The sequence below is a fragment of the Semicossyphus pulcher genome, unplaced genomic scaffold (genome assembly GCF_022749685.1).
Source record: "Semicossyphus pulcher isolate SPU_LCO1_2020_fin unplaced genomic scaffold, fSemPul1.0.p SCAF_10, whole genome shotgun sequence".
Lineage (NCBI taxonomy): Eukaryota > Metazoa > Chordata > Actinopteri > Labriformes > Labridae > Semicossyphus > Semicossyphus pulcher.
In genome coordinates, this window is record NW_027211604.1 from 31,799,894 (window position 1) to 31,822,801 (window position 22,908).

General features: G+C 41.2%; 1 protein-coding gene across 11 annotated transcripts in view; it reads right to left on the reverse strand.

Annotated features, from left to right (window-relative positions):
• dlg2 (discs, large homolog 2 (Drosophila)) overlaps positions 1–11,203 on the reverse strand; it is a 163,351-nt gene extending 152,148 nt beyond the window's left edge. For all 11 annotated transcript variants that reach the window (XM_069675111.1, XM_069675184.1, XM_069675218.1 and 8 more), the window contains exon 1: positions 11,128–11,203. The gene's annotated coding sequence lies outside the window, so the exon portion shown is untranslated. The remainder of the gene's footprint in view (positions 1–11,127) is intronic.
• Positions 11,204–22,908: the final 11,705 nt, after the last annotated feature.

Consider the following 22,908-nt stretch of genomic DNA (forward strand, 5'->3'; position numbering starts at 1 on the left):
GACGACATGACAGCTCCCTAAAAGTGAAGCCAAACCCTCACTATTGCCCTCTGCTGACTGGCTGCAGTATAGGTCATAAACCCCTCCTCCTCCATGTTAACAGATGGGACATGAGTCAAGCTATAACAAAAAGGTCACAAAAACAATCACTACAGTCATTGAAGTTTCCATACCTGTGAACGTTAACCTCAGACCACCACAAGAAGCTTTTCTGCTGTTAAACACGTTGGCGTGCAGGGTCCCTGCTGTTTTTTCGGTAAGTTAAGTGTGTGTTTTGGTTAGCGGAAGTGGCTACGGTGGCTCCACCGGCACAATCTCTACTGCGTTGCTCTGGCTCCAAATGACGTCACAATCGCAAGATGGCAGCGCCTATCACGGGGGCTATTTTGGCATCAATTACTTACAATGAGAGCAGATGGAGACCTGTCATCCATCTATATACAAGTCATTGGTCACTGAGTTAAACTGGTGCCCCTAAAATTAACATTTGAAGTGCATTAAATACTGTGTATTTTTGTCAAAGACCTGTTTAACAAATCAATGAAATAAATAATCATCAACTGTTTTGTTTTTAGATCACCTTCGGCTTTAATTCTACTGAGGGTCACCCTTCGATTGCTTGTGATTCCACAGCACGCGCCGCAGTCCGTCTCCGGCGCGTCCCAGAAGTGTGTCTCCGCTCTGCTCCGCTAAAGATAAGCGCCAGGTCTATTTTTGACGGAGGCCCCTTCAAACACGCGTCAAGCTCAACAGAGCAGATCGTTCCAAACAGGAAGTCACACACGAAAGCAGCATACAGCATCCAGTCATTTCAACATATAAAACACCATGTTCAGACCCATTTAATTTAAGATCAACACTGAAATATCAAAAAAAGAACATTTTTAATTTAGTAGTGTACTCCTGCATGTAAGAAGCACAAAAATCATGAAATGATTTCCAAATGAGCAGATAATCAACCTTGGATGTGCAAACTGAAGTGACTGAACAAACTGTAGTTTGTGTGTTGCTCTGCTAACATTGATGTTATTGCGTGATTTCTCAATTCTCGCGCAATAATGTAGTTCTCCCGCGATCTTGTGATCTCGCGAATCCAGCTGCTTGGGCCAGCGCTCAGCTGCGCTGCGGACCAGACACGCTTCCTGTGGGCGAGGGCTCGCGCCGCTGACTGACCAGAAACGCGGCGCAGACGGTACGCGCCGGAGACGGAACATGTGGGATCGAGGGGTAAGCAACTGAGGACAAAAAGACGTGTCACTCTAATAAAACATGGACTTAAACTGACAAATATATAACTTTTAATTTTTGTATCAAACAAGGTTTGTCATACATAGTATTTGTCATAGTTTATAACAGCATTAACATGTCATGCAAAGATTATGCAGGGATTGTCATTGCTTTAATCTGATACTGAAAAGTTAATCCATGTCAACAAAAGCTCTCAAGCTTGATGTCCCTGTCAGGCTCTGAAAAAAATCCCTTTAATTTTGCTTCAATGAACTAGACACTGTGCTCAGTGTTGTTTACCTTTCATCTGTAAAAATCTTATTAACACTTCAAAGATGCATAACTTGTTTATATTTGATTGTGGACTCTGTAAACATTTGGATAGGGCCATCTGCCATCTCATTTTTTGACAGGACATGTGCCTGATCATCAGCAGGCTGATTGTGGTGACAGAAAAGGGGATATAACAGCAGTGCGCTGATGACCTCATGGCGGTGTCATCAGTCTCTAAGGACTCTTCTAATCCCCTTCACTTATCCCTATCCTGGCACTACTGGATGACCTCAGCACAGTGGTTCTGCAGCTCCTGCTGTCACACGGGGGCTATTTTAAAAACTACAAAACCTTGTGCATAGGGTCTGTTTGGAAACGCAATTGTGTCCCTTGTTCTTTACTGTTACAGCAGAAAAATAGCAGGTATTACACAAAACGTTTGGTTGCATAGACAAATAGGATTACCAGTGGATTAAACTGGCTGGTCCCATTCCAGGTTCCACACACTGTAAGTACAAACCAGAGGCTTGTATTAAGGACCAGGATTTGGGGTAAGCAAGGTAACTACAGGTTTTACTCTGAGTTAACTTATGCTACTCACCTAACCTGCTCCTATTAAACCATTGCAAACTAATCAATCAGCCCTCTTGATCCCAGAGCTTGGGATGTGGATCATTAGAGATAAGGAAGAGAGTGTTCAGAGACCAACATATACAGTATACATACTCATTTAGCACTAATATATTACTGTACTGATATATTTTAGTACACTTTGGTGACACTGCTTCCGGCTCTGTAAAAGTGTTCTTAAGTGAAGGTTCCCCTCACAAACAAGAAACACTTCAGTACTAACTGTGACACAGTGACACTGTCCAGCTCTGGACCGATTAGACAATTTACAGCAGGATGTATGAATGGACGATAACCTGGGTCAACACTCAGAGACAACAGCAAAGAACTGAACTCCTTCTCTTTCTCTCTCTGTCTGTCACAGTTAGACACACACACACACACACACATACACAAAAACAAAGAAAACAGACCGACGTCGTAAATTGTCGTGAACCCTTTTCAGAATAATTATGCGTCTTCTGCTTTCTTCTCTATGGTTATGTTGAAATAGAAAAGCTGTTTTTTTGTCATCACTGTTTATCATTGTTTATAATATCACTGTTGATAGAGGTGAAGAAATATGTGACTTTTGTGTGAAAGACCCCACAATTAAATTACTCCAATAACCGTACTAAAATTAAGTAGTAATAGACAGATAAATAGAAGACAAAGCAACGGATGCAAAAGTTACACCTTTATAAAAAACACTTCATAAAAGCTCTTCATTCCTGCTTTTGTATCTTTGATTTAACTTATTTTCTAAGCGGAATTTTTCATTGCTCACACAATTTGTTTTATTGTTATTCAAGTTTTTCCTGACGTCACGTTTAAAGTTGTACCTGCTTGCCAAGCCAGCCAGTTTTTCCTATTCTTAGCATCAAAAGAAATCTCCTTTTTATACATCCAAAGTTTTATCGTTAAGCCAAATGGTATTTTGAAGGTTTTTGCTGATCCACTTCACCTTTAACAGACCAGCATCTGGAGCAGTCTGCACTCTGAAAAGCTGTTAAACTCCAGAGACTTTTCACTGATCCATCGAGGTGGATGCTTTTGGCCAGCTCAGAATCATTGCTATTCGTCTCCATCACTGGGCACTAACTGCTGGAGAGTGGCTATCACAAGATTAGAGCCAGAGAGGACCGTGGACCCCCACTAGAGAAAGTTCCTGTGCTCAAAGTTGATGTAGGATAATACTTACAAACTCAAAATGTATATTGTTTTCATTACAATCTCTTTGTTAGCCTGTTATAAACCAAACTCATATTCTTCATCACTATAACCCAGCCTGATTGCCATTTCTCCTTCATTCATTTGATATTATCTGTTTATGTGCTAATTTACTCCCTCATTTATTCATTCACTTGTAATCATTTTATTATAAATAAAAAAGGCTTCTTTCATCACCAAAGTTGTCTGTCCTTGTCGAAGCAGAAACTGTCGGTCAATGTATTCATGAACTTTCAACCCAGAAATGAGATTGATTATTACCAAACATTTATTTGTTTCATTTCCTCTGTAGTGGAGGTGGTACCCTTCTCTGCAAATTATAACTTAATAACGTTACACCTGTATTGTGTGATAAACTTCTTCACATTATATATTATGATATTATTTGATATTCGTTTATAAAATATGCAGCTCTGTTTGCTGTAGACTTGTTCATGTTTGGTCATATACTCCAACTTTTATATAAAGAATTATTGCTAGATGGTGAGGGGGGTGGCCAAGAAGAGGCATTAAGCCTAGAAGTAGCTCCAGAGATAGACCGAGCCCATAGAGCCCTACAGAGGCGCCTTGGTGATAACTAGCCACCGCGGCATCTGATTGCAAGGATATATTACTGTCACGCTTATGAGGACATAATGAAGACAGCGATGTCCATTAAGGATCTACAATTCCAGGGGCAAGGACCAAAATCATCAGGGTCCTCCCACCAGAAGTGGTTAAACGCCAAGCTGCTTTCACTCCAGCTAGGAGGATGCTAGGCGACAAACCCAGGTTAAGATTTGAAGAAGAAGAAGAACCACCCTCCAGTTCCCAAGCCAAGTCCCTGCAGCCTGAGCTACCGTCTACCCACAATAGGGATACACTTCCGTATCCAGCTACGCTACGAGTGTCACACAACGGGTCAGAGATGTTTTTCACGGATCGGGAGGATGCTCGTCATCATCAGTTAGAAAACGTTTCTTTAATGAAAAATGGAGATAAGACGACAATGGAGAGTCCCAGGAGCGGTTAGTTTTCGAAAGCAGTTACACATTGTCGGTTAAAACGAGAGAGTGGCTGGTAAAAAAGTTGAGTGTCTTGTAGATTTTGGAATCCAGCAGCCACAGTGGCAGGTGGACACAAAAGTTGATATCCAACCCTGCCGCAGAAGATTTAAACTTTAAAAGAATAACTATAAACATATAGACTTTTATATTCATCTGAAAGTCGAAAATGAAATTGAAATTCAGTGGACTCAGTTAGTTTCTCTTAAACTTTATTTATAATCACATACTGGCCCTTGTTCTGACGTAAGGCAAAGAAATTAAACATTTAACAGGCTTTTCACAGAATCCTCTTTTATAAGATCCTTTCACTTTCGAAATTCTGTTACTGGACTCAATTCACTTGATACAAAATGTAGCTAAATTGATAGTGATGTAGCTAAATTTAAGAAAGAGATTTTAGCAGCATGTAATTCAATGCCATGTCTCAGTACAACAGGAAGCTTTTGTACAAATGTTAGCAAGATCAGTTTGTTGACAGTACACTTCATTCAATTGCCCCTCTAAAGCAACAGAGACTAGCTCCATGGAATAACTTTGAATTTGCAAACTAAAACAAACGTTTGGCAAAACTTGACAGGATGTGGCGCTCCACCAAAATGGAAGAATCTTGTTTAGTCTTGCAAGATATAGTCTAAAAAAAATATAGGAAGGCCCATTGGAATGCTAGAGGTTACTCATCCTTCATAGAAGAACATAAGAAACAGCCCTGTAGCCAGGCTGCCCTGTAGCAAGACTGACAGAGAGACATAGCTCCATTGAGCCATGTATTCTTAGTCATCCCAGTTATGACTTTATGACCTTTTTTACTGAAATCACCTTCTTCCCTTAACTGGTACAAATTTACCTTCAAACACAGGATATTTACCTTGACTGTTTGTCTCCAATTTACTTTTCCAAATTAAATTTAATCATTTCTTCATTTAAACCATCATCAACTAAACTATTCAACTTTGCTCCTTAAGCAAGTCTTACCTTTAGCTAGCACCTCCTTACAAGATATAATCAATCTATCTTTATCAACAGGTTATGTACCACAGTCATTTAAAGTAGCAATATTATACCTGTTCTTAAAAAGCCTACTCATGATTCACGAACCTTAGCTGACAATAGACCTATACCTAACCTTCCCTTTATCACCAATAAAGGGGGGCGGCTGTGGCTCAGTGGTAGAGACGGTCTTCTTTCAATCGGAAGTTCGGAGGTTCGATCCCCAGCTCCCTCAGGCTACATGTCGAAGTGTCCTTGGGCAATACACTGAACCCCAAAATGCTCCTGGTGGGTGCAACGAGTATGAATGTGATATCTGATTGACAGTTGGGCTTTATGTAGCAGCCTCTGCCATCACTGTGTGAATGGGTGAATGTGATATGTAGTGTAAAAGCAGCTTTGAGTGGTCGCAAAGACTAGAAAAGCGCTATATAAGTACAGTCCATTTACCATTTACCAAGATCCTTGAGAAAGCAGTAGCCAGTTATGTGACATTCTTCATAACAATTTATTTGAAGACTTTCAGTCAGGTTTTGGAGTCCATCATTGCCCTGAGACAGCACTGGTGAAAGTCACGAATGATCTCCTAACTGCTTTGGACAGATGACTTCTGTCGGTACTTGTCCTGTTAGAACTGCACTGGACATAAAGAATATCTTATCCTCTGATAGACTACAACACTTAGTTGGCATTAAAGTAATAGAATTAAGCTGGTTAATACACTATGTATCAGATCGATCCAAGTTTGTACAAGTTAATGATAAGTCCGCAATAAAACCAAAGTGAGTCACAAGAGTTCCACAAGGTTCTGTCCTCAGACCCCTTAAATATACTTCTTCTAGTTAATGTCAAGAAACTCTCCATACATTTTCATTGTTATGCAGATGACACTCAATTACACTTATCAATGAAGCCAGATACAACCGATCAGTTAATTAATTCTAAACTTGAAGCATATGTTTACATCATACGTATTTCTGTTTACAGTCTATAGAGCAGAGCCAGTTTAATGGCTCATCGTTACATCCGACATTTGCTGTTGCATAATTCTATTAAAAAGGACTTAATTTAATTAAACAACATGGTTTGAGATTCGCATCTTGTTTTTGCAACTGCACAGGAAGGAGACAACACCCTCAACCCCCTCAGGTAAAGAAAGTCCTTGTCAGTACTTTAAGTACATTTTGAACAAATTACTTTTTACTAGAGCTGTCAAAGTTAACGTGTTAACGCACATTCCCTTTAACGACACTTATTATTTTAACGCACGATTAACGCATGCGCGTTCTATTATTATGACCCTCAACCCGCCCCGTAGTTTGAGAAATCAGGAAGCGATGCAGCCATAATGTTGTGGATAGCATACAGAAACAAACTTTTAAATGGCAAATTCAGCCTCAAAGCCCTGCTAGATGGTTCTCTGGACAGACAAACGTTATTTGTTTTTACTGTCGATGTGAACCATGTAATGAGTTACCACCAGCAGTAATGATAAATGGTAAATGGACTGTACTCATATAGTGCTTTTCTAGTCTTTTGCGACCACTCAAAGCTGATTTTACAATACATGTCACATTCACCCGTTCACACACACATTCACACAGTGATGGCAGAGGCTACTACGTAAAGTGCCCAACTGTCAACCAGTTATCACATTCATACTCGTTGGCAATGCCATCGGGAGCAATTTGGGGTTCAGTGTCTTGCCCAAGGACACTATGACATGTAGCCTGAGGGAGCTGGGATTGAACCTCCGACCTTCCGATTGAAAGACGACCTCTACCACTGAGCCACAGCCGCCCCAGTGTTTCCGCCACATACATTTTGCCGAGGCACCGCCGCTGCTTCAGATTTCTGTGCAAGTAAACAACTACGCTCCAAATGAATGGTCGTTCGCCTGCTCTCCTTGTTGAGGAAAAGCACTGAAACATTGACAGGAGTCACAGGACATCAGGACGCTCTCTGTCCGCACACAATCATATGCAGTTCTGTAATGCAATGTAAACATTCCTGCTGTGTATCTCCGTATGTCCCTATTGTAAATGCATTGATTGTCGCTGTTTATAAAGCTTATTAAAAGGTGCAGATGTCATTCGGTAACGATCACTCGTTTACGTCATTAATAACCTCCCTCGTGCACCTGCGGCTCACGTGCTGTGAGAACTGAACTGCGAGAGAAAATATTTAACTTTTGTGACTTAATTAAACAGACTGCTGTTGAAGACAGTCAGCACAGCAGACGGAGAGACAGACAGAAAGAGGGGGCGGGGCCAGAAGCTATGCAGAGAGCAGAGCAGGTGTGTTTGGGGGACTGAAGCAAAGCAAAGTGTTCAGATTAAAGTAGTTTCTGAATTAAAACGTGAATTAAGGTGAAGAAGAGAGTACAATTAAACTGTGGAAGGAAGAAATAAACGAAAGGGGGTAATCCAGATTGAGTAAGTCTACATGTGATGTGCTTCTCACAGAAATCATTGATATATACGATGATTGGCATGTTCTGCTTTCAGCATATTTTTTGAGCATGCAGTACCTTTGAGGTTATTCTGTAGAATATTCTGGACAGTATTTGTCATTGTTTTGGAATGTTGCAGTGATAATAAACATACATTTGCATAAAGAAAGCAGATTTGTCCATTCCCATGTTGATAGTAGTAATAAAAACTTAAAAATATCTCTTTAAGGTAACAGGTAAAAAATGTGCGATTAATTTGTGATTAATTACGAGTTAACTATGGACAACCATGCGATTAATCGCAATTAAATATTTTAATCGATTGGCAGCACTACTTTTTACCTTTACTTGAGTAGATTTATAGACCAGCCACCACCAAGGTAACTGTACTTTTACTTATATATATATATATATATATTTTAGTATTCATTTACTCTAGTCACCTCTTACGTAAGAGGAGATAAAGTAGGAGAATCTGTACCTGTAAAATCTACGATAGAATATTTTGATATGTTCGAATCACAGTTGATGCGTGCTCTATACGGATCACCCCCACGGTTTGGCATGCGGGTGATCCACAGACAGGATGGTTCTAAGGGGCCCATGACTGACAGGAGCCCTAGAAAATATTAGACCAATAGTTTTTTTTTCAATATTAAATCAGTCCCTCCAGGAAGTTGCGATTCAGTGAATTCACTCATTCATTTGGCCAATTTCTCCAACAAATTTGGCCAATCAACGTACCGTATTTCCCCGATGGGAGCTGACGTGTACATCACCAAATACTGATTTTCATTGGTCTGCAATGTTGTATAAACATCGGAGAGTATTGGTTACTGTGACTATAATATCTCCAGAATGCTGCATGCTAGAGACAGACAGCTGATGCATTCTAACGAGGCTCCGGTGCGATCGTCTCTCTTTTATGAGCTTTCTGATCCTCAAACTACAGAGTCTTTAATGAAACTCTATACAGTGAATCCATAATAACAAATCCAATGTCTTCTTGTGATTTTGTATCCATTTCGAAAACTTTTAGCCATCCACTAAGCCAGTTCATGGTGCCTTGTGTTAAGTCTATTGTCCAATCAGAGGCTGTGTTCCTAACTTTCCACCAACCAGAGGCTCTGTTTACATGTGAGTAAGTGCTGATCTCAAAGAGTGATTGTGATTGACGTACCTAAACCAGCTGGGCTCCAATGTAGTGACGTAAATCTGTTACAATAATTTTCTTTATGATTGATATTTTGTTTAGAACAGTTCTCTATTTAAAGACGGTTATACCGTATTTCTCCATTTGAAAGGTGCGTAATTCTCCACCATATTGTAGTTTGTTCACATACGTTATTTTTCCACACGAGGCTCGTCCCACCCCTGCTTTCTTCTGTTTCTTTCCCACTTTATGTCCGCTCTGTTAACATTTATCATGAGCTGCAAGATTTACAAAGTTGCCCAAAAAACACAACTTGTGTTTTTTTTTTTTACCAGCGACCTCGTTTTCACAGCAGCAGGTGAGCCGCGTGCGAAGGAGGCTCATCTTTAAAGATGTTGTGTGTCGAAATGATCAAACTCTGTTTCATAGTGCAGTGCTGTGTCCAAAAAGTAAAAAACACAATCCAAAAATTAAAGTTCATGGGACTGTTATATTGCTGTGACATACAAAATGTGCTGCAGGTGAAGCAGTGAAGCACAAAGATACACACAAAGCCCCTCATTGAACGGTGTACATATGTGATGTGTTCACGGCAGACATTCTGTTATGTGAAACCCTTTTATTGTAGATTACGATTTGATTTTATGACCTGCCCATTTTATGTAGCCGCCTTTATGAAGCACTTTGAAGCTCTGATCCAGGACTCTGTGAAGCGGTGAAACGATCCAATCTGTGAGTTTTGATAACTATTACACACCTAATAATATTACAAAGAGTGCCGTCTAGACTATATGTAAAGTGTCCTGAGATCACTTTTGTTGTGATTTGGTGCTGTTTAAATAAAAATGATTGATTGACTGAATTTTGGTGTGTCAATAACTATCAAGTACAAAAGGTTTCAAAATTGCTACACAAGATTGCTTCAGCAGCAGTACAAGAGGCACAAGATCATTACAGGGATAAACATTTTTGTTCAGAGACATTTTTTCACTCACTCTTTAAAAACACCAGACTCCATTGACAAAAACAGTTATTTTAAATTGCGTAAAATACGAGTTGATGGTCAATGGCTGACTGTTCAGTTTCTTTGTTTTCAAAGTGTGACTTTGGTGTTTTGGGGGGTGAGGTTTGATCCAACACAGGACAATAACACAAACCAGGAGAACAGCGACTCCCGTGTTCTGTGAGCTAAAATCACTCGTCACTCAGTTTTTGTCAATTAGGTCTGCTGGCCTTGAAGAGAGCGATGTAACAATGATTCTCTCCTTGATGTTGTTAGATACCTCAGATAGCAATCTGAGCTTGTCAGGGGTGAAAATATGCACTTTCATTTGACCGACTTTGATCGACTACTGAGGCCCATCCCGCATTTGAGGGGCATTTGCTAAAGTTTGTTTTTTTACCTCTTAGTCATTTCAACCCTCGATATGTAGAGAGGGCAGCTGAATGATATACACATTTAAACTTTCTTCCTCATATTAAAAATAATCACAGTTGAGAGCCTCAAAAGACATTATAAATCTGCTGTCATAGGGTATAATTGTCCCTTTGACTGGCTACAGAAGTTTCACAATATTCTGTTCTATCATTAACATGCAGATGGACATTTAATGCACATTCATGACTAATGAGCCTGTGACATATAAACGTTAGATTTAAATAAACTGCTTCTGGTATGTCAAATATCCCATTATTCTGTTTATCTGACAGCTCACTACAACCAGCAAATGGTAAATGGACTGTACTTATATAGCGCTTTTGCTAGTCTTTGCAACCACTCAAAGCTGCTTTTACACGACATATCACATTCACCCATTCACACACTGATGGCAGAGGCTGCTATGTAAAGTGCCCAACTGTCAATCAGATAACACATTCATACCCGTTGGTATACCCGACCTTCCGATTGAAAGATGACCGACTCAACCACTGAGCCACAGCCGCCCCTCCAAATCTCCCTTCAGTGACTTAGCGGTCTATTTAAAGGCTTTGACCCTCAAACTTAACATATCTGCTGATTCATACTTTGCCATTGCTGACTTAAAAAAATTCTCCACTTCAGCTTCCACCCGCTTTGCTTTTGCACTTTCTCATCAGCTTCAGCAGACATTCAGTCATACAGAGGTAAATCTTCTGTGTCAGAGACTCACCTCTTCCAAAGGACACGCAGAGTGTGCAAGCTCAAAGTTTTGAATAGAAACACTCTTCTCCCACTTGTCCGCTATGTGGTTGACCTCCTCCAGCTTTTGCTCGCAGCTCTTCTGTGTGTTTAGCAGGGTCACTTCATAGAACTCCTGGATATCTGTGGAAATATAGGTATTATATGACTCATTAACTGCTTAGCTTCTTCATAGACAGCACAGTTAAAGCACTCGAATAGGAAACAGATTTTATGTGGTAGTCATAAATCAGAAAATACATTGAAGTCCCTTTAAATTTACAGAGATTCTTACACAAATGACATTGATGTATTTATTCAGAAATGCACAATTCAAATTTATTTCTAAATAATTACAAATAATCTGCAGAACTGTGACTAAAACTGGTAACACGGCATTGACCTCCAATTCTCTTAATCAGTTGCTTTTGATGTGACTGTGTCAACAAATGCCGAACAAGAATTTACTATGGTTTTTAAAGGTCAATGTTTTCCTTTAACTTGGAGCCAGACATAGTAAATGAGTTGTAAGTGGGCATTATACACAGATTCAGACATGGCATTTTTGCTGGTGCAAACCATTGCTTATCTGAAGGCTTAGGGCCTGTTTACACGGCGGAAGATCCACAGTCAAAGCACATGGTGCTAAGTGATTTAGGGCGTGTCTGACGCACTTTTGCTAGTTACAAGGCGCACAATCTGGGTGCAAACCAAGGCAGAAGGCGCAAAGAGGTTGGCTTTTGTCCCTGGATTATTCATAACATGTTTTTGGCATAACATGAATCAAACCAATCAGAGTGTCAGCTGTCATTCCCTTTAAGAGCCCGGTGCGCCTACAGGCAGGCGTGTTGCTATTTACACTGAACAAAAAAACAAACAAAAAAAAAACAATAAATGCAACAATTTTGTTTTTGCTCCCATTTTTTGTGAGCTGAACTGAAAGATCTAAGACTTTTTTTCTTTTTCTTAATCCATCCACCTCACAGGTGTGACATATCAAGATGCTGATTAGACAGCATGATTATTGCACAGGTGGGCCTTTCGCTGGCCACAATAAAAGGCTACTCTCAATGTGCAGTTTTATCACACAGCACAATGCCACAGATCGCGCAAGTTTTGAGGGAGCGTGCAATTGGCATGCTGACTGCAGGAATGTCCACCAGAGCTGTTGCCCGTGAATTGAATGTTCATTTCTCTACCATAAGCCGTCTCCAAAGGCGTTTCAGAGAATTTGGCAGTACATCCAACCGGCCTCACAACCGCAGACCACATGTAACCACACCAGCCCAGGACCTCCACATCCAGCATCTTCACCTCCAAGATCGTCTGAGACCAACCACCCAGACAGCTGCTGCAACAATCAGTTTGCATAACCAAAGAATTTCTGCACAAACTGTCAGAAACCATCTCAGGGAAGCTCATCTGCATGCTCGTCGTCCTCATCGGGGTCTCGACCTGACTGCAGTTCGTCGTCGTAACCGACTTGAGTGGGCAAATGCTCGCATTCGATGGCGTCTGGCACTTTGGAGAGGAGTTCTCTTCACGGATGAATCCCGGTTTTCACTGTACAGGGCAGATGGCAGACAGCGTGTATGGCGTCGTGTGGGTGAGCGGTTTGCTGATGTCAACGTTGTGAATCGAGTGGCCCATGGTGGCGGTGGGGTTATGGTATGGGCAGGCGTATGTTATGGACAACGAACACAGGTGCATTTTACGAGATACCGTGATGAGATCCTGAGGCCCATTGTTGTGCCATTCATCCACAACCATCACCTCATGTTGCAGCATGATAATGCACGGCCCCATGTTGCAAGGATCTGTACACAATCCCTGGAAGCTGAAAACATCCCAGTTCTTGCATGGCCAGCATACTCACCGGACATGTCACCCATTGAGCATGTTTGGGATGCTCTGGATCGGCGTATACGACAGCGTGTTCCAGTTCCTGCCAATATCCAGCAACTTGGCACAGCCATTGAAGAGGAGTGGACCAACATTCCACAGGCCACAATCAACAACCTGATCAACTCTATGCCAAGGAGATGTGTTGCACTGCGTGAGGCAAATGGTGGTCACACCAGATACTGACTGGTTTTCTGCCCCCCTCCCCCCCCCCCGGAACCCCCCCGGAACCCCCCAATACTGTAAAACTGCCTGAGTGTCCTTTTATTGTGGCCAGCCTAAGGCACACCTGTGCAATAATCATGCTGCCTAATCAGCATCTTGATATGCCACACCTGTGAGGTGGATGGATTATCTCGGCAAAGGAGAAGTGCTCACTAACACAGATTTAGACAAATGTGTGAACAATATTTGAGAGAAATAGGCCTTTTGTGTACATAGAAAAAGTCTTAGATCTTTGAGTTCAGCTCATGAAAAATGGGAGCAAAAACAAAAGTGTTGCGTTTATATTTTTGTCCAGTGTATATTGCTATTTCAGTCTCATATAAACCGGACTCAGACCAGCATATTTAACTTATTTCTTCCCACTGCACTCCACAGCTTACTGTCGGTACATTTCGAAGCACAGTTTGATGTTGAAACCACTGAAGCGATCCCACTGCCCAACAGAAAGGAAAATGAAAAGAGACATGCTGTGTATATTTACGCACAAGGCACAGCATTAACAATTTAAATCTCCAGACGGACAGGATCTTATGTTTCTTAAAGTTCTGTGTGCTGACCATCAAAGAAAGGAAGGCTTTAAATGTTTATTTACTTATTGTTGCTGCTGGATCACACGGCTGTATTCTCCACTGTGTGCGTAATGGATACTGGACAGTGTGTTAATATCTGTGGGCACGATTGTCGGTGCCACATGTAGTTATGTTTGAAGATTGTAATAAATTTACCTTAGTTGCGTGTGTGTGTGAGTGTGTGTCTCTTTCTGCGTGTGTTAGAGAGAGTGTGCGTCTGAATGAGCCTGTGCGTGGCTGGAACAGGAATCTCCCTGAGTTGAAGCAGGTGTGTGTGTGGAGGCAGCGGTGAGCTTGTCCACGTCTTCCAGCACTTCTCAGCAGATCGGTAACAAACCGAAAGCAGAATCATGATTTAAGGAGACAAGGGAAACAAAAGCTTGCAGTCTGTACCTATTTCTCTGTATGCAAACACACCGCTTTTTCCTTATGAGTCAAATCGCTGCTGTGTGTCCCATGTTGTGAACTCGCCGGTATGTCCATAATACGCCGTTTAATAGTAGAGACTTTCTGCATCCTGCGACCCGTTTGTCTGACCACACCTCAAAACCCAACACACCCACAGGCTTGCTATCAACAACGTGGGCGCTGGGCGTTGAAATGACAACTGCGTCGGCTGGGAAATAGCAATGACACTTGCGCTGCATGCTTTGCGCTGTGTACAATAGGGCCCTTTGTGTTGACAACTATATGCTTTGTTCAAACACCAAAAACACGAGTCAACTGTCAATAGAATATTGGCTGGAAATTGCAGCCTAAAATGTGGAACAATATCACTCGCTATCTCAATGAAGCTGCCTTGAGACGAGTGCAAACCAGGACCTTTAACAACTTTAACAACAGGCTCACGTGTGTATAAAGCCTGCAGTAGGTGATCTCATTTAATTGGATTTTATTTTTAACAATGATGGAAAAAGTAATAAGTCTTCATTCAATTTGATAAATTGGAAAACTGAGTGTGATCTAGTGATTTGAAGTCATTCACAGCCCTGTCCCGTTGGTTGAGAGTATGAATATTAACTATTTATTTTTTATAGTGTGTTAATCGGACTGCCGTCTTTGGAGCACGTCTGTGTCTGTGATCACTGCGGGTCACAAAGTGGTGACGCAGCACCACTGGAGCAGGAGGAGCGCAGGCTGTGGGGTTTCCTCCTCGTAAAGAGAATGCGTTGAGACTCAAAGACTCAAAACCAAATAAGAGTCGCCTCTGCAGCAATCTCCCCTGATTACGCACAAGCAAGTGTTTTATTTGCCTTCACTGTCACTGTGGGGAAAAATCATTAATCTGCTTGGTTATTCAACATCGTTTCCCTGGATACATAAACTAGGCTGTCTTTCAATGTGGCCCAGGACACATTGTAAAAGAATCTGTATATCACCAGACCACCAGTGAACGTGGTCTCAACGATCAGATCTCAATGCGTCGTTTGCGTCTTGGTTGTACTATGAAGCAGACAAATAGATGACCAACAATGTTAATAATATGCAAAATCATCATGACATTGATACTCTGACAAAGGTAGGTCATGCTGTGTTTACATCTTACGCTGTGTCTCACTTACACACACACGCACAGCTATGATGACAAAGCTTCCCTGTCAGAAGCTTCAGATCAACATGACTGAAGGTGTCATCAAATCAAGGAGCAGCAGTACAAGCAACACATGCAGCACACTGCACTCATCACATCCGAATTTTAAACATCAATGCAGAAGTTAAATTTCAAAGTCGATGTTTTCGGTTCATTCAGGACTTGTGACTGCACAGTGAAAACATGTTCAGATGTTGTGCTTGGACTGAATGTCATTATGAGTCATTGCTGTATCAGCCTGGCCACATTATAAGCTTCTGGAGCAGAGTGGACTAAACATCTGTTCGTGCATCATTACATCCACCTCAAAGCATTGTGTAACTCAAGTAAGCTCTTGGTTTGGCTTTCAGTACAAGTGCTGTTGTTGTTTTTTAAACCCAGACACATTATTTGAGTGGCTATCCATGTTTTACCAAAGAACTAGACTCGTAACAAGTGATCTGCCACACCAGTCCAGTCCCTCTGCATTGCACATTAACATATAAATAGGTCTCAATAAACAAAAACTGTTTGCCACCTGACACAGGGTCCCTTCTTGTCAGTCATTCACGAATGATTATTTTTTTAGGAACAGGATATACATTTTACTTCAATCTACATCAATATTTAATACTGATGTAGGTCTTGTAAAAAATCAAACAGACTAATAACATACACAGTTCAATCCTTTTGTAATTCAAATGAATACAGCTTAATCTATGCAAATCCCTAAAAGCTCTCAAGTGCTTGGAATACAACAGGGCAAGTATGTGTCAGAATCTGTGCTGTACAGAACAGGTTGTTGCGGGTTTTACTCCTTTGATTATCATGACCGAAGGAAGTCATGCAGTAGAACCATACACAAGTGTTTTAAAGGCCTGCAGCACTTGTCTATGCTTACAAAAGTAAATAGGTTCTTACTTTTGTGTCATTTAAAGACTTAACATTAAAATGACTTTACTAAGATCAAAAGATAACATCCATCCGCTGTGCTTACTTCATGTGACAAGTGCTAACAGTTGGTATTAAACACCCCCTGCTCTGCATTACACTCCAAAACCTATTTAAACACCATCTGTGATCATCAAATGCTGCTTATATGCAGAGATTTATGGAAAGAAAAATGAGTGACCTAAATCTGACTTTGAATAATACAGAAAGTTAAAGAGAGTAACTCACAGTGCAGTAAAACCTCTCTGCTCTCTCCGGTCATATTGCAGCGCAGCTAGTGTGTGAATCAGTCTGCTGCGAGAGGACCAGATGCCTGGTGGCAAGCTAACAGTGAGCCTAATCCTCAGACATAGAGGCTGCCTGTTCCCTTCAATGCAGACAATGACCTTACACCCTACATAGCTGATTTCTAAATCAGCTCTCCACTGGGTAATGTGCTCAACACAGCCAGCAGTCCTTTCACACTCTTCTCCTTAATGAACCAGACCGTGTTTCTTCCATCAGAAGCTGAAGAAGTTTTACCAATTCAGCTTCCAGCACCAGTGTATTGTATTCACCCAACATTAAACATTTGACTGAAAGATAGTCCTGAATTGATCTTCTGCACTGAGTGGGGAAGTAAAAATACAAAAAGACATAAACTGATAGATAAATAAATAAATAAAGCTCAATTAAAGACAGAGTTTTTGTTCATTCATGAAATAAATGTATATACATTCATCTAGGTCAAAATAACCTATTGAATGTATAGAACAGACATTCAGCAAGTTATATAACAGGATAAATTGTGCTTGCTAAAATGTTTAATTGTGTAATTAAATAGTGAAACTATCTGTTAAACCCTTGGTATTAACTGTTAATCCATAGGCTTTAGAAAAAAATACAATGACAGAATCCCAATCTGGTGACTATTTGTGTCAGCAGGGCCATGGGTATTGTCATGACATGCATTCTGCTCATCAGCACAGACATCCAATACTGCTCAGCTGCAATATATCATTACTAATGGTAGGAGGAAAAGAATGTTTTGGTAGTTAGCACAAATCGTGCAGTGCAAATTATCATTGTTGTCATTAACATTCGAAGGTACTTTTATTTTCTCTGGTCACATCACTTCTTCTGGCTTTCAAGCACTTGACAGGGGCTTTTTGCATGCTGCTCTCTCCCCCTTTGGGTTTCCTAGGCAACCATGCAGAGGATCTAAGGAGATTTGCATCCTCTTTGACATATGTGTTCCACATGCAACTTCACTGGCAGCTTCCTTTAACGAGCACAAATTCCCACTGACACAAAGCATTTTGACCATAAATACACATTCACAGTGTCACAATGCTGCTCTGCTTTCTTCGTGCTTACATAATGCGTGGGTGGAGTGGGCTGGGGCTCACAGTGATGCTTCCTCTGTAGCTCTGCTTCTTTGGAGAGCGATTCTCTCAGCTGCATCCCCTCCCTACAGCAAGCCCTCCTCCACAGTGACTAACGTGCCAGCTAATCCTTCTATCTCCTAACACATGCAGGGTACCAATTATTGGTAATACATCACAGCTCACTCTGGCTGAAATAACATTGTACAGTAACATTAGTAGTGTTAAATTAAGTTTATGCAGGAATGTAGTTTTGTGCAGGAACTCCCACTATAAGGATTTTTTTATCTTGTGAAAAGACATGAGCTGACTGAAATCAGTATTGTGATGGATTACTGAATATCATTACTATTACTATTATATGGTTATATGGAGAAAATAAACATGACATTTCATTAAAGTTCCTAACTTGCTGAGCTTGAGGACAGAGCTGTACAAGTAGGAACCCTTTTCAGCAGCTCTCACTAAACTGAAAAGACACACACCAGAGAGAGCATCAAGGCTGCCATCAGGGGGACATTACCCACTGTTCACAACTGCTGTGAGGAGTTTTTAACTGGTTATGAAATAGTCTGACCTTAATAACGATGCCGCTACATAACCTACACTAGTACAATTATCAGCAAAAATAAGTTATTTCTTCATACTCCTACAGGTCGCTCATTCAACAGATGAAGAGAATTAGTGGAGTTGAAACTGATCTTGAGTTGGCCGACTTCCTATGTGACAGTTACATAAAGTGTTTTGTTATTTTTATTGAATTACAAAAAATCTTGAAGTGGCTAAATTAAACCTAGCTAACCCTTATTGGCATTTACCAAGTTAAGCAATCACGTCTATCCTTTCTGTGATAATGTATATGATGACTAACATGCACCAGGCTGTCCACTGTAGTTTATATAAAACTTGAGAGCGTGAAAGAGGAAAGCTAAGTTACGTTCACTCTGCCAGGTTAGGCTTTCGGTGGTAGGTACTAGGTAAGGCGCCTAGATTATTCCCAACTGGAAACTAGAATGGCTAGCTGATAAATGTCTAATTCGCACTAAATATACTATTGGATTGCAACATTTCTATAACAGTTATACCATACAACATTTATTACATTGTGTTATAAGAGTTCTACAGTGTATGTGGGCTGGACAGCATGATTTAAGAAACTCAAAGCAAAACTTCAGCAGTTTTTTGGGGTCAAATTGCAGGAGAGTGCATTGTGTTAGAGACATAAGAGAAGTGGTGATCAGGTTCCACCTCTTTCTAACCAATGAACCTTCATTTAAAACAATTCAGTCTGTAGTCCATGTCCTCCTTACATCACCTCCAGAGAATCAGCATCACCACTGGAGACTAAATGTGAATGTTGAAAGCAAGGGAGGGAGGAGCAGCACAGAGTGGGTGGATAACTCCACTTAGGTTTGACTCCTATTCGAGAGAACAGTGAGAGGAGGATTATAATTAATGACTGCAAGATGAAGTAAACACTTAACTGAGCTATGATTCATCTTTCCCTTTTTTTTTTGGAAAATCATGTTCGGGTTCTGTGGGGAGAAAGAGAGGGAGGTTGGGTGGAGTGAATATTCCTGAACTTTCTTTAAGTTACATCAAGGGTTCCAGTTTATGGCATCTCCATGACAACTATTTTCAGGCTAATTTTTTTTTAACTCTGATGTAACACTGGAAGATTCCGGACACTAACACACTGCAGGAGTAATATGACCAATCCGACCAGCTCTTGACGAAAGTGCACACCTGGAAATTTAGCTTGAAAAAGTTGCAGGATGGTTTGGGGATGAACATGATTTCAAAAAATTGAATAATTAGTTTATTAAACCCCAAATGCAAAACCTGTTTGGTGCTGCACTAAGAATTTAATAGTTAAAGGATGCATAGCTCAGAAGGTAACGTGTGAAAATCATACACATTCACAATAATAACAATAACACAAAGACAAAGAGATATACCAAAAAGACTAGTGTTGTTGAAGAGCCTAAAAAACTATATGAATAAAATCACTGAATAAATGAATTAATTAGGTGACCAAAAGTTGTAAACCTTAAGACAGAACAAGTGAAAGAGGCAATAAAAATGAAACAATAGATTAACAATGCAAATTGAATTAAAATGAAATAAGACCTAACAAATAATGTGGAAAAACATCCAGTATCTCAGGAGACAGGGGAGCATCACATATGGGATACAGGTTTAACAGCTGTGGACACAAAAGATGTATATAAACAAACAAGGAAATGACCTTCACACTAAAGTATGGTCTGAACTCTCATCCTGTTTGTTCCATCATTATCATTCTTATTAACCATCACTGGACTTAAATCTGCATCACACACACACATAGTATTTCCTTCAATCGTAACTTTACTCCACTCTTTACTTGAACCATTTAAAAGATGATTCCAGTTTATTACATTTTCAGTCTTTTTCTCATAGTTCTAGCATTCATTTCTTGTGTTTGTGCTAACACAGTGCTCAACAAAAGAATTGCAGAGATGTGGGAACATAACAACATATATATATGGGACAAGACAAGAGTGGGGAAAGGACCAGACAGCAGTGAATGCACATGATCTAAAAGACTCGATTTGTTGTTCAAACTGTAAGTGAGTTCATCCATAATTTCAGTAGCAATCTGCCATTGCACAGGAAAATCAAAACTGTGGTCTTTAAACTGTGATGCATGTTTACACTGGAAACTGAAGGAATCATAAAGGGAATAATTTTACCATTCAGCATCACCCAAATGACGCTCAGTGACATTTGGCTTTGACAAGAGTCTCAATTCTTAGATTTTTCATCTCAGTCAAAACCCCCCCTCACAAACTGAGACCTTCTATAAGCAGCAGCATATTTAAGATCCAGAGAAAAAAAAGAATGAATTATGAGGAGAAAACGTGATTGAAATGATCGTGATTCCATTGCGCGCCGGTCTATTTTTGACAGAGGCCGTTTCAAACACGCGTCAAGCTCAACAGAGCAGATCGTTCCAAACAAGAAGTAACACACGAAAGCAGCAGCATGATTTCCATATACTGGATATAATCCCTCCACCAAGCTCTGGGTCTTCCCCCGGGGTCTCCTCCCAGTTGGACAACCCCGGAAAACTTCCAAAGGGAGGCACCCAGGAGGCATCCTAATCAGATGCCTGAACCACTTCAACTGGCCCCTTTCGATGCAAAGGAGTAGCGGTTCTACTCCGAGCTCCCCCCGGATTTCCAAGCTCCTTACCCTATCTCTAAGGCTGAGCCCAGACACCCTCTGAAGGAAACTCATTTCAGCCGCTTGTATCCGCGATCTCATTCTTTCGGTCACTACCCAAAGCTCATGACCACAGGTGAGGGTTGGAACGTATATCGACTGGTAAATCAAAAGCTTTGCCTTCAGGCTCAGCTCTCTCTTCACCATGACGATCCGGTACAATGCCTGCATTACTGCTGATGCTGCATCGGCCCACCTGTCAATCTCACGACCCATTTTACCCTCACTCGTGAACAAGACGCCGAGACACTTAAAGTCCTTCACTTGAGGCAGAAACTTACTCCCCAACCGGAGGGACCAATCCACCGTTTTCCAGCAGGGAACCATAGCCCCAGACTTGCAGGGGCTGACTCTCATCCCAACTGTGTCGGCTGCAAACCGCCCCAATGCCTACTGGAGGTCCCAGTTTGAAGAAGCCAACAGAACAACATCATCTGCAAAAAGCAGAGATGAAATTCTGAGGTCCCAAAACTGGAAACCCTCCTCTCCCTGGCTGCGCCTTGAGATCCTGTACATGAAACTCACAAACAGAATTGGTGACAAGGGACAAAACTGGCAGAGGCCAACACGCACCGGGAACATGTTTGACTTTGTGCTGAGGATGCGGACACAGCTCTCACTTTGGATATACTGAGACCACATGGCTCGTACCAACAGCCCAGGTACCCCATACTCCTGCAGTACCCCCCACACGATTGTAAGCCTTCTCCAAGGCCACAAAACACACGTAGACTGGATGAGCAAACTCCCATGCCTCCCCCAAGCAGCCCTGCCAGGGTTAAAGAGTCGGTCCACTGTTCCACAACCAGGTCGGAATCCGCATTGTTCCTCCTGTATCTGAGGTTCGACAATCGGCCAGAGCCTCTTTTCTAGCATCCTGGAATAAACTTTCCAGGGAGGCTGAGTAGCTTGATACCACGATAGTTGGAGCACACCCTCTGTTCCCCCTTTTTAAAATTGGGAACCACCACTCCAGTCTGCTATTCCACAGGTACGGTTCCAGACCCCCACACAACATTGAAGAGGCATGTCAGCCAAGACAGCCCAACAATGTCCTTTACCATCTCAGGGCGTATCTCATCTACACCAGGCGCTTTGCCACTAAGGAGCCCTCGATTACTATGTGAGTCCAAACCAACATACCATAACATTAACATAAAACCTAAAGACATAATAGTTAAGGTAGCTAGGCTAGCATTAGTATCCTGTTTTGCCAAAATCAGACAGCTGAACAGAAAGTGAGAGTGGGAGATCACCTGATACAAGCTAATACAAGCTTAGACTTAAGTTTCTGAAAGAATCGATATTCCTGACAGTATGAGATGACCAATACTAGTATTATTGTTGCCTGATACAGCGCCCCCTGCTAACTGGCTGCAGTATATAGGTCATAAAGCTCGCCTCCTCCATGTTAACAGATGAGACATGGGTCAAACTATAAAATCAAAATACACATCAAATACATTTTTCTCAAACATGGTTTCTGTCGCTAGTTAGTTCTTATCCTGCTGATTTATGTCCAAGTGTTAATTTTTCTGATAATTTAATTCGTTATTTGATGCTGTAAAAAGGATGACTGACAGCTCTGTTGACAAATACAGCTCCTGCAGCCAATCTGTTCCAGATTAGCAGACCAAAGGAGGAACGGCGAGAGGAAACGTAACTAAAACAATAACTACAGTCATTGAAGTTTCCATATCTGTGAACATCTGCTTCAGACCAACAAAGCTGTTCTGCTGTTAAATACTGTTTACTTACGGTAATTTAACTGTGTGTTTTGTTTAGAGGAAGTGGCTAAGGCGGCTCCACCCGCCGATCTCTGATGCGCAACTCGTCCAGACACGTTTTCCATCTTTATATACAGTCAAACGATGTGGGCTTCATAGATAACTGGCAGACATCCTGGGGAAAGCCTGGTCTGATCG